We start from the raw sequence: 11,739 nt of genomic DNA on the forward strand, positions 1-11,739 counted from the left end.
AAGAACCTATACACTGAAAACTACAAGACATTGTTGAAAAAAATTGAAAAAGACACAAAGGAATGGAAGGACAGTTCATGTTTATGGAATGAACATATTTAAAATGGCCATGTTACCCAAAGCAATCTAGAGATTTAATGCAAGCATTTTTCAAAGAAATAGAACCAAAAAAAAGAGATCAAATTTGGAATTAGTCCGAGTGGAGCGGGCAAGCTGAGTGGTTGTGTGGCCACATCTTGGAGACTGGTCATGCTTGCAGCATGGCTGACCGACTGACTGAAGAGCAGATTGCAGAATTCAAAGAAGTTTGTTCACATTTGACAAGGATGGTGATGGAACTATAACAACAAAAGAACTAGGAACTGTAATGAGGTCTCTTGAGCAGAATCCCACAGAAGCAGTTACAGGACATGATTAATGAAGTGGATGCTGATGGTAACGGCACAATTGACTTCCCAGAATTTCTGACAATGATGACAAGAAAAATGAAAGACACAAACAGTGAAGAAGAAATCAGAGAAGCATTCCTTGTGTTTGATAAGAATGGCAATGGCTCTATTAGTGTAGCAGAGCTTCGCTATGTGATGACAAACCTTGGACAGAAGTTAACAGATGAAGAGGTTGATGAAATGATCAGGGAAGCAGACATTAATGGTGATGGGCAAGCAAACTATGAAGAGTTTGTACAAATGATGACAGCAAAGTGAAGACATTGTACAGAATGTGTTAAATTTCTTCAACAAAACTGGTTATTTGCCTTTTCTTTGTAACTTATCAGTAAAAGGTTTCCCCCTACTGTCAAAAAAAAAAGCATGTATAGTAATTAGGACTTCATTCCTCCATGTTTTCTTCCCTTATTTTACTGTCATTGTCCTGAAACCTTATCTTAGAAAATTGATCAAGTAACACTTTGCACGTGGCTTACTTTGGATACATCTAAGCCCTCCTGCACATCTAAACTTAGATGGAGTTGGTCAAATAAGAGAACATCTGGGTTATGTCTTTTTAAAAGTAGTTTTCTTTAGGAACTGTCAGCATGTTGTTGTTGAAGTGTGGAGTTGTAACTCTGCGTGGACAGTCAACAATATGTATTTAAAAGTTGCACTATTGCAAAACAGGTGTATTATCTAGGTACTCATACACAATTTTTTGTACTACTGGTCCTGTATCAGAAACATTTTCTTTCATTGTTACTTGCTTTTAAACTTTGTTTAGCCACTTAAAGAAAATCTATTTATGGTACAATTTGCCGCAAATCCATTCTAAGTTGTATAGCTGTTTTCCAATAAATTATTTTTTACCCAATTAAAAAAAATCATCAGACTTGTAGGGAACCACAAAAGATCCTGAATAGCCAAAGCAATCCTGAGAAAAAAGAACAAAGCTGGAGGTATCACACTCCTTGACTTCAAATTATACTACAAAGCTACAATAATCAAAACAGTGTGGTATTGGCTGAAAAGCAGCACACAAACCAATGGAACAGAATTGAGAGCCCAGAAATAAACCCACATGCATATGGGCAACTAATTTTTGGCAAAGGAGCCAAAAACATACAATGTAGAAAAGAAAGCCTCTTCAATAACTGGTGCTGGAAAACTGGAAAGCCACATGCAAAACAATGAAACTAGACTGTTATTTGATGTCATACACAAAAATTAATTCAAAACGGATCTTTTCTTATGGCAGAATACTATTCCACTGTGTATATATACCACATCTTCTTTATCCAATCATCTATCGAAGGACACTTCGGTTGTTTCCATGTCTTGGCCACCATAAATAAAGCTGCAATGAACATAAGAGCACATAGGTCTTTACGGATAAATGTTTTCAGATTTTTTGGGTAAATACCCAGGAGAGGGATTGCTAGGTCATGTGGATCAAAGACCTGAAACAATAAAATACATAGACAAAAACATAGTTCTAAAGTTATCAACCTTGGTCAGAGGATTTTATGAATTTGACCCCAAAAGCAAGGGAAGTAAAAACAAAAATAAAAGAATCTGGCTTCATCAAACTAAAAAGCTTCTGCACAGCAAAAGAAACCATCAACAAAACAAAGAGTCAACCAACCAAAAGAGAGAAGATATTTGCAAGCAATACCTCGGTAAGGATCTAATATCCAAAATGCTATATTAAGAACTCATACAATTCGACAACAACAACAACAAGAAAAGCAGAAAACAAAGAATCCTATTTGAAAATAGGTAGAAAATCTGAACAGACATACTTTCCCAAAGAGACATACAAATGGCCAACAGATATATGAAAAGATGTTCAACTTCACTAGCTATTAGGGAAATGCAAATCAAAACCACAGTGAGATATCACCTCACACCTGTTAGAATGGCTATTATCAATAAGACAAGAAACAGCAAGTGCTGGAGAGGTTGTGGAGAAAAAGGAACCCTCATACACTGTTGGTGGGAATGCAGACTGGTGCAGCCACTATGGACAACAGTATGGAGGTTCCTCAAAAAATTAAGAATAGAATTACCATATAACCCAGCAATCCTTCTTCTGGATACCTACCAAAAAAATTTGAAAAATTTATTCATAAAGATACACATACCCCTGTGTTCATTGCAGCATTGTTCACAGTGGCCAAGACATCAAACAACCTAATTGTCCTTCAATAGATGATTGGATAAAGAGGATGTGATTCATATACACAATGGAATACTACTCAGCCATAAGAAAACATGAAATACTGCCATTTGTGACAACATGTATAGATCTTAAAAGTATCGTGATAAGCGAAGTAAGTCGGACAGAAAAGGACAAGAACCATGATTTCACTCATATGTGGGATATGAAACAGAAAGTAACAAATGAAATAAAACAAGCAAACAAACTCATAGACACAGACAACAAGGTTACTAGAGGGGAAAAGGAGGATGAAGAGGGTAAAGGGGGTCAATATATGGTGATGGAAGGATATTAGACTTTGAGTGGTGAGCACACAATGCAATATACAGATGATGTATTATAGAATTGTACATACTTGAAACCTATAAAACCAATAAAAATCTTTTTTAAACCAATGTCACCCCATACATTTAATTGAGAGAGAGAGAGAGAGAGAGAGAGAGAGAGAGAGAGAGAGAGAGAGAGAAGATTGGATTTGGGTCAGGGAAGCCTAATAAGGGAACGCAAGTCTTGGGCCAAGATATGATGGTTATATACAAATTCCTATGTTTGAGACTTAGTAGAGTGGTTTACATGTGTGGGAAGTCCAGGTAGGCATAGGGGCTACATGCAAGGGCAGTGTCAGGACTCAGAAGCACACAGGATTAACTGGAATTGGGAATCAACAGCCAGTTTTGTGGAGTTGGACCACAGAGTAGTATCCTTTGGAATGTTCTCACTTCTTATACAATGACTTTTTCTGCTTCTCTAAAATCTGCTGAATCGTATCCTCATGCCCCTAATTCAACAGCAGCAGGTAGCTCAGGAAGGCACCCTCCTCCCCTGTTGGTACCATGTTGTCAGGGACAAAGTGTTAGCAGAGGGTCGAGGGTACACATTTCCTATCATGGCATCTACACAGACTGAGAAGGGAATCTGGACCTTGACCCCCTAGTCAGTGCAACCATTTAGCTTAGGGAAACATTCTTCTCCACTGCCAGTGATAACAGCAAAAACTAAGCAAAGTGGTCTGCATCTTGTCATTCCCACCCCATATGAAGTCATGGCAAGCAGCATCCCTCATCTACCCAACTAAAGGGGGTGGGAAAGATCTCAAAGAAGAGAGAGCTGGAGAAAGGAATTCTTTAAAACTGTAAGAAAACACTAAGCAGATCCCTGACCAACTCACACATAAAAGTTAGAAGAAACATGTCAAAAAATTTCAGAACTGACATAAAGTTTGGAATACCACTCAGGTTTTCACAGTGGCCTCCGTGTAGCATAAAAATGAAGCATACCTGAATAGCACTGCAAGGCTCTAAAAATTAAATGTCATTTGAACCACAGCCCATAAATGTAGGCCAGGACCCATGCACCAAACCTAAACTGGGTGACTGCTTGCTAAAATAGAAGATTTAAATAGGATTCAGAGTTTCCTAACATTATATCCAAACTTTTCAGGACATAAAGAAATCTCTTTTATCATACCACAAAATCATAACTTGAATCATAACTTGAATGGGAAAATAAAATCACCAGATGCCAACACAAAGATGAATCAGATACTGGCATCATCTGACAAGAATTTTAACTCAACCATGATAAAAATGCTTAAGGAATCAATTACAAATTATTCTGTAACAAAGGAAAACAAAATTTTATCAAAGAATTGAAGTTATAAGAAAGAACCAAGTTAAAATTAGAAACATGAACTATATAATAACCAAAATAATAAAAACTTACTGAGAGGACTCAATGGTAGATTAGAGATGACTGAAAAAATAATCAGTGAACCAGAAGACAGATCAATGGAATTTACAAATCGGAATATCAAGGAGAAAAAAAATAATGAACAGAGGCTCAGATACCTGTGGGACAATAACAAAAGAGCTAGCATTCATGTCACTGGTGTCACAGAAGGAGAGGAAAAATAGGAGATAGCTGGCTAAAAGATGTTCTTCACAGAAAAAAAAGAAAAAAGAAAAGAAACAGAAGGGATCTTGGATTACCAAGATGCAAGAAAGAACAATGGAAATATCAATAATATGAGTATATACTTTAATTCTCTTCCTGAGTTTTCTGAATTATGTGAGAGATTGAATAAAAACTTTTAACACTCTGCCACAGTTCTCAATATGTGTAGAGAAACACATTTAAGAAAATTATTCACTAAATGCAGAGGCTTAAAGGAACTAAATGAAGATAAGTTGTCTATACTTTACTCAGACTTGTAAAATGCTTGTACCAGCAGACTATGATAAGTTACATGTCTTTAATGCAACATCGACAGAAACTACTAAATATTCTGCACAAAGAAATGAACTTTAAAAACCTCAACAGATAAGTCAAAATGGAATTCTAAAATATTTTCAAGTGACTCACAGGAAAGGGTGAAATGTGAAGCAGATGAAAATAAAACTGAGGAATCAGATACAAAATAAATAAAAATTGCAGGCTTAAGCCCTAATACACCAACGATAACAATAAACATAGTCTAAACATACCAATTAAAAGGCAAAGATTACCTGAATGGATTTTTTAAATGACACCACTACATTTTATTTAAAAGAAGCAAATTTTAAATATAATGGTATAAGTTGTTTGAAAGTAGAAGGATCGACTATGGAGGTTCTTCAAAAAATGAAAACTAGAACTACCTTATAACCCAGCAATTCCACTTCTGGGTATTTATCCAAAGAAATCTGAAACACTAATTTGAAAAGACTTATGCATCCCTATCTTCACGGTAGCATTATTGACAATAGCCAAAATATGGGAGCCACCTAAGTGTTCATCAATAGATAACTAGATAAAGAAGAGGTGGCACATACCGTGTTTCCGAAAATAAGACCAGGTCTTATATTAAGGTTTGCTCCAAAAGACACACGAGGGCTTATGTTGTCAGGGGATGTCATCCTGAAAAATCATGCTAGGGCTTATTTTTGGGGAAACATGGTATATACAATGGAATATTACTTGGCCATGAAAAAGAATGACATCTTGCCATTTGTGACAACATGGATGGACCTAGAGGGTAATACACCAAGTGAAATAAGTCAGACTGAGAAAGACAAATACCATATGATCTCACTTATATGTGGAAACTAAATAACAAAATAAATAAACAAACAGAAGAGAAACAAACTCAAAGATACAGAGAACAAACTGATAGTTGCCAGATGGGGGTTGAGGGGCTGGGTGAAAATGGTGAAGGGATTATGAAGTACACATTGGTAGTTTCAAAATAGTCATGGGGATGTAGAGCATACAGAGTATAGTCAATGATATGGTAATAACTATGTATAGCACCAGGTGGGTACTGGACTAATTGAGAATCATCAAGAATCACACAAAGGTTGAAGTGGTTCAGTAGGGGTCAAGGAGGTAGGAATGACAACTTTGGTTATGGAGCAAACTTCAGTGATCAAGGTCACTTTGGTGGCAGTCATGGTGGTAGGAATATGGTGGCAGTGGGGATAGCTATAATGGGTTTGGTAATGTTGGTGGTTATGGAAGACGTGGCCCTGGTTACACTGGAGGAAGCAGAGGCTATGGAAGTGGTGGACAGGGTGATGGAAACCAAGGCAGTGGCTATGGCAGGACTGGCAGCTATGACAGATATTAACAACAGAGAATGCAGAGGTGGCTTTGGTGGTAGTAGTGGAAGCAATTTTGGAGGTGGCAGAAACTACAATGATTTTGGCAATTGTAGCAATGAATCTTCAAATTTTGGACCCATGAAAGGAGGAAACTTTGGAGGCAGAAGCTCTGGCCCCTATGGTAGTGTGGAGGCCAATACTTTGCCAAACCATGAAACCAAGGTGGCTATAGTGGTTTCAGCAACAGTAGCAGTAGCTATGGCAGTGGCAGAAGGTTTTAATTACTGCCTGGAAACAAAGCTTAGCAGGAGAGGCGAGCCAGAGACATGACAAGGAAGCTACAGGTTATAATGGATTTGTGAACTTAGCCAAGCACAGTGGTGGCAGGGCCTCGCTGCTACAAAGAAGACATGTTTTAGACAATACACATGCATGTGGGCGAAAAACTTGAGAACTGTATATATGACTAATTGTGTAACAGGTTATTATAGTTTCCATTCTGTGGAAAGTGTAAAGCATTCCAACAAAGGATTTTAATGTAGATTTTTTTGTATCCACACTGTTTATTGCTAAATGTAATAATCTGATCATGATGCTGAACAAATGTTTTTTAAAGGCCATAACAAGAGACAAAGGACGACACAGTAATGTTACTTCTGGGTACTTATCCGAAGAAACTCAAAACACTACTTCAAAGGATGCATTCATATGTTCATTACAGCATTATTTACAATGGCCAAGCTATGGAGGCAACCTGGGTGTCCGTCAATGGATGAATGATTAAAGAGGATGAGGTACATATGTACAATGGAATATTACTCAGCCATAAAAAAGAATGAAATCTTTCCATCAGCAACAACATAGATGGACCTAAGGGTACTGTGTTGACTGGAGTAAGTCAGACAGAAAAATTCAAATGCCATATTACTTCACTTACATGTGAAATCTAAAGAACAAAATTAAGGAGCAAACAAAAGAGAAACAAACACATAGATACAGAGAACATTTTGATGGTTGCCAGATGAGAGGAGGGTTGAGGGGCTGAGTGAAAAAGGGGAAGAGATTGAGAAGTACAAATTGGTAGTTAGAAAATAGTCATGGGGATATAAAGCATAGCATAAGGAATACAGTCAATAATATTGTAAGAACTATATATGGTGTCAGATAGGTATTAGATACTATACTAGGGTGATCACTTTGTAAGTTATATAAATGTCTAATTGCTATGTATACCTGAAACTAATACATTGTATGTCAAATGTAATTTTTTAAAAAAATTAGAAAACTACAAACATAAAAAGCTAATCTTGACAAAGATTCATAAGTTCAACATGAAATTTATCTAAAAGCTTAAAAAAATCATAAGAATACCTAAGTCTTAAAGAGGACACATATATAATATTATCTATTGAAATGCAGATATCCCCGTTGAATATCTATAGCCTGTTCAACTATTTCATGCCCTATATAACAATCAAACCTATGCAAAGGGCTTGACTATATTTTGAGGACTCATTCCCAAAGGACTAAGTTACAGTTCCAAACTTATCAATACTGACATGCTTTGGTGTTATTAAAATTAGTAAGTGTTCATTTTATTCTGATGAGCAATCTGTCAAGTTTAGCAAATACTGTTTTGGGTAATTATCTCTTAGCCTTTACTAGCAAACACCAAGTACTTGAGGTTACTAAGGCAAGATCTTATGTGTGTCTGACAGATAAAATAGGACGCATGTAAATTTAGAAAACTATTTCCTAAATTTGAATCATTCCTAAATAATATATATGCTTATGGAAGTGATAATAGGCAAGAACCTGTGACTTTGAAAATAGTCACAGAAATGTGTAGTGCAGCATGGGGAATATAGTCAATAATGTTCCAATAACTATGGAGTGCTGAGTGGGTAGTAGACTTGCTGAGGTTATCACTTTGTGAGTGATGTGAATGTCTGATCACTATGTTGTTCTGTGTGCTTGAAACTAATTTAAAAAATTAAAAAAAAAACCTGTGGCTTTGGGATTTCTCATTTATTGTTAATGAGAAATTTCAGTCTTGAAGATTATTATTAGTATCTTTGTAGCCAAATTCAAATAACCTGGCAATGTGTAAGTCCTTCTATTAAAATACAGATTATAATTAATTTAATGGAAAGATTAATTACTCAGTGCTGAATTTTGAATGCGATGTCAGATTTTAAGAATGGCTTTCTTTCTGGAATTTGGCTTGCATGCCATCTTTTGGCAGTTATTTGGTGGCTTCTGGCCAGTAAGTTGGTCCTTTTAGGTTCTAGTTATATCTGAAACACTTAAAATTGTACTTTATTGAAGAATGTAAACTTGGCCCCTTGGTCCTCTGTTCCACCAAGACAACTTGTTGTAAAGGTTACATCACATGATGTAAATGATTACATCAAAATATTCTGTAATAATGAGTTATTAAATACTCAATATGTGCTAATCACTATGTTTTACATGCATTATATAATTTATTCTTTATAATTATCCTATAAGTTTGGCAATATAATCCCTTTTAAAGATTACCATGAGGATATGGAATCACAGAGGTTAAATCGATTAAATTCACAAAGCTAATAAGTAACAGAGACAAGTCTTAAAATCGGGTCTGTTTGTTTCCAAAAGCTATGCCTGTAAATATCACGCTATTTTGTTGGTCTTTTAACAACTAAATACGCTTTTTTAAAACTAGAGTTGATTTTTTTTTTTTTTAGAGCAGTTTTCAGTTCACAGCAATATTGAGAGGAAGGTACAGGGGTTTCCCATATACCCCCTGCCCTCCCAGAGGCCCAGCCTCTTCCATTATCATCATCCTCACCAGAGTGGTACATTTGTTACAACTGACGAACCTCCACTGACACATCATAATCACCCAATGTTCAAAATTTACGTTAAGGTTCACTCTGAATGTTATCCATTCTATGGGTTTGGACAGCAGTATAATGGTACATATCCATCATTATGGCATCATCCAGCATATTTTCAATGCCTCCCAAATCCTCTGTGTTCCACCTATTTATTCAGTGTGTACCCTCTCCCAACCTTTGGAAATCACTGATCTCTTCACTGTCTCTATAGTTTTGCCTTTTCCAGAATGTTGTGTTACTGGAATCATACAGTACATAGCTTTTTTAGATGGGCTTCTTTCAATGAGTAATATGCATTCCAGTTTCCTCCATGTTTTTTATGCCTCGATAGCGCATTTCTTTTCAGTGCTGAATAATAGTCCACTGTCTAGATGTATCACAGTGTATTTATCCACTCACCTACTGAAGGACATCTTGCTTGCTTCCAAGTTTTGGGCAGTTATGAACAAGGTTATTATGAACGTCCGTGTGCAGGCTTCTGTGTACACATAAGTTTTCAACACCTTTTGGTAAATATCAAGGAGTGTGATTGCTGTATTCTATGGTAAGAGTATTTTAGTTTTGTAAGAGATCTACAAACTATCTTCACAATGGCTGCACCAATTTGCATTCCCACCAGGAATGAATGGGATTTCCTGTTGCTCCACATTCTCACCAGCATGGAGGTTGCCAGTGTTCTGGGTTTTGGCCAGTCCAATAGCGGTATAGTTGTATCTCATTGTTGTTTGAATTTTTCATTTCCCTGACAAAATATAGTATAGGACAGCTTTTCATGGGCTTATCTGTCATCTATGTATCTTCTTTGATGAGATGTCTATTGAGGCATTTGGCCCATTTTTTTGAGATTTTATTTGCTTATTGTTGAATATTAAGAGCTCTTTGTATATATTTTATAACAGTCCTTTATAAGATGTCACTTTGGCAAATATTTTCTTCCTATTTATCTTTGGCTTATCTTTTGATTCTCTTAACATTGTCTTTCACAGAGTGAAAGTTTTAAATTTTAATGAAGTCCAATAGATTTAATAAATGCTATATGGACCACTACTGACTGATTTTCCTATATTAATACAAACATGCATCCCTGCGATAAACCATACTTGGTGATGATGTAATTTTAACTCTTGCTGCATTCCATTTGCTATTGCTTTATTAATGAGTTGTTCCCCTGTATTAGAATATTTGTTTTTGATATATTATTTCCTGGAATATCTTTGGTTTTGATTTCAGGGTAACAATAGCTTCATAAAATGAGTGGGGAAGTGATCTTTTTCTTTCTATTTTTGAAAGACTTTGCAGGATTGATCCTGTTTCTTTCTTAAATGTTGGATAGAATTCAACAGTGAAGTAATTTTCAAATGGCTGTTTGGATATTGCAACTTTCTATTCCTTATGTCAGTTTTGATAATTTGTATGTTTCAATGTAATTTTTTTTCCATTTAAAACTGTCATGAAGTCCACACTTCGTTTAAAAAATTTATTAAAATTACTGTTTTCTTCCTATCCAGTCAGTGCCATTATTCTAGTCCTCTTTCCACTGCTACACCAATTATTAAAGCATTTATAGATGCTTTTACTCCTAAGAGGGTCACATCATTTTCTGGATTTTAAATTATTAGATGTCTTTGAAACTTCAGCTCCCCGATTGGTTAAAAAACACACGTTATTTTGTAGTTCATACTGCTTGCTGTCATTGTTATAATGCTGGTGTTGTTTTCCTGCCACTGTTTAGATCCTCCAGAATGAGAAATCCTAAATTCCATCTGTTTTTATTCCTGCTTACTCTTTCATATCTGATGTGTAAATCTGATTTTCTTTATGCTATTGCTTATCAACTCCTTCACTTCCTAGGACGCCTCAATCATTACGAAGATCTGGTTGCTCGTAGGAGCCACTCATATTTCTCTTTAAAAATACAGTATGTTTTAAAACAAAGAATACACAGTTTGAAAAGCATCTTGAATAAAGCAATAATACTTTTAGAGAGAGTGTCTTCATTAATTGAATATCACCTGTAACTTGTATATTCACACAACATTTCTGTGTGAGAGGACTTGATGACGTGGCTTAATGCAATTTACCAAAATTTCCTTTTTGTTTCTTTCTTGAAGCATAATAAACTGAAATATTCCAAGGAAGACATAATTTGAGTAGTTCCCAAGACTATTGTATGGATCACTATGCACCAAAATAGAAGTTCCTGATTTGATTAATACGGTCAAAATCAACCTATGAGTCAAATAAGGAAAAATCGATTCTGCTTGCTGTGTTCCTACATACTCATACTGGCCTTATTCAGGAAAGAAGAGGCTTTGATTTAGTTTACATAGTCAAAGTAAAATTGTGACCTATGGCCATCTTTAGGTAATATTTAAAAAGACAGATCAATAAAGTTGATATTTTAAAAATTATCTAGAAACGTATACAATATTTTACATAAACAAAAGAAGAGTGGTGTTAAAAGAAATGAACAGACTGACTCCTTTTAGAATTACTGTTTTTTTTTCTTCTTTTTTTTCATATATTCCAAGTTGGAAGATATGAGCAAGTTACTAGGAAAGGAATATGAGGAAAATATTCAGAAAACTTAGAGTAGAACAAAGTCCTCTATCAATTCTACTACTTTC

At 35.6% G+C, this 11,739-nt stretch overlaps 1 pseudogene; it reads left to right on the top strand.

The window, feature by feature from the left end:
* Window positions 1–257: 257 nt before the first annotated feature.
* Window positions 258–731, top strand: LOC109461244 (calmodulin; annotated as a pseudogene).
* Window positions 732–11,739: the final 11,008 nt, after the last annotated feature.

The sequence above is a fragment of the Rhinolophus sinicus genome, chromosome X, assembly GCF_036562045.2.
Source record: "Rhinolophus sinicus isolate RSC01 chromosome X, ASM3656204v1, whole genome shotgun sequence".
NCBI classification, from domain to species: domain Eukaryota; kingdom Metazoa; phylum Chordata; class Mammalia; order Chiroptera; family Rhinolophidae; genus Rhinolophus; species Rhinolophus sinicus.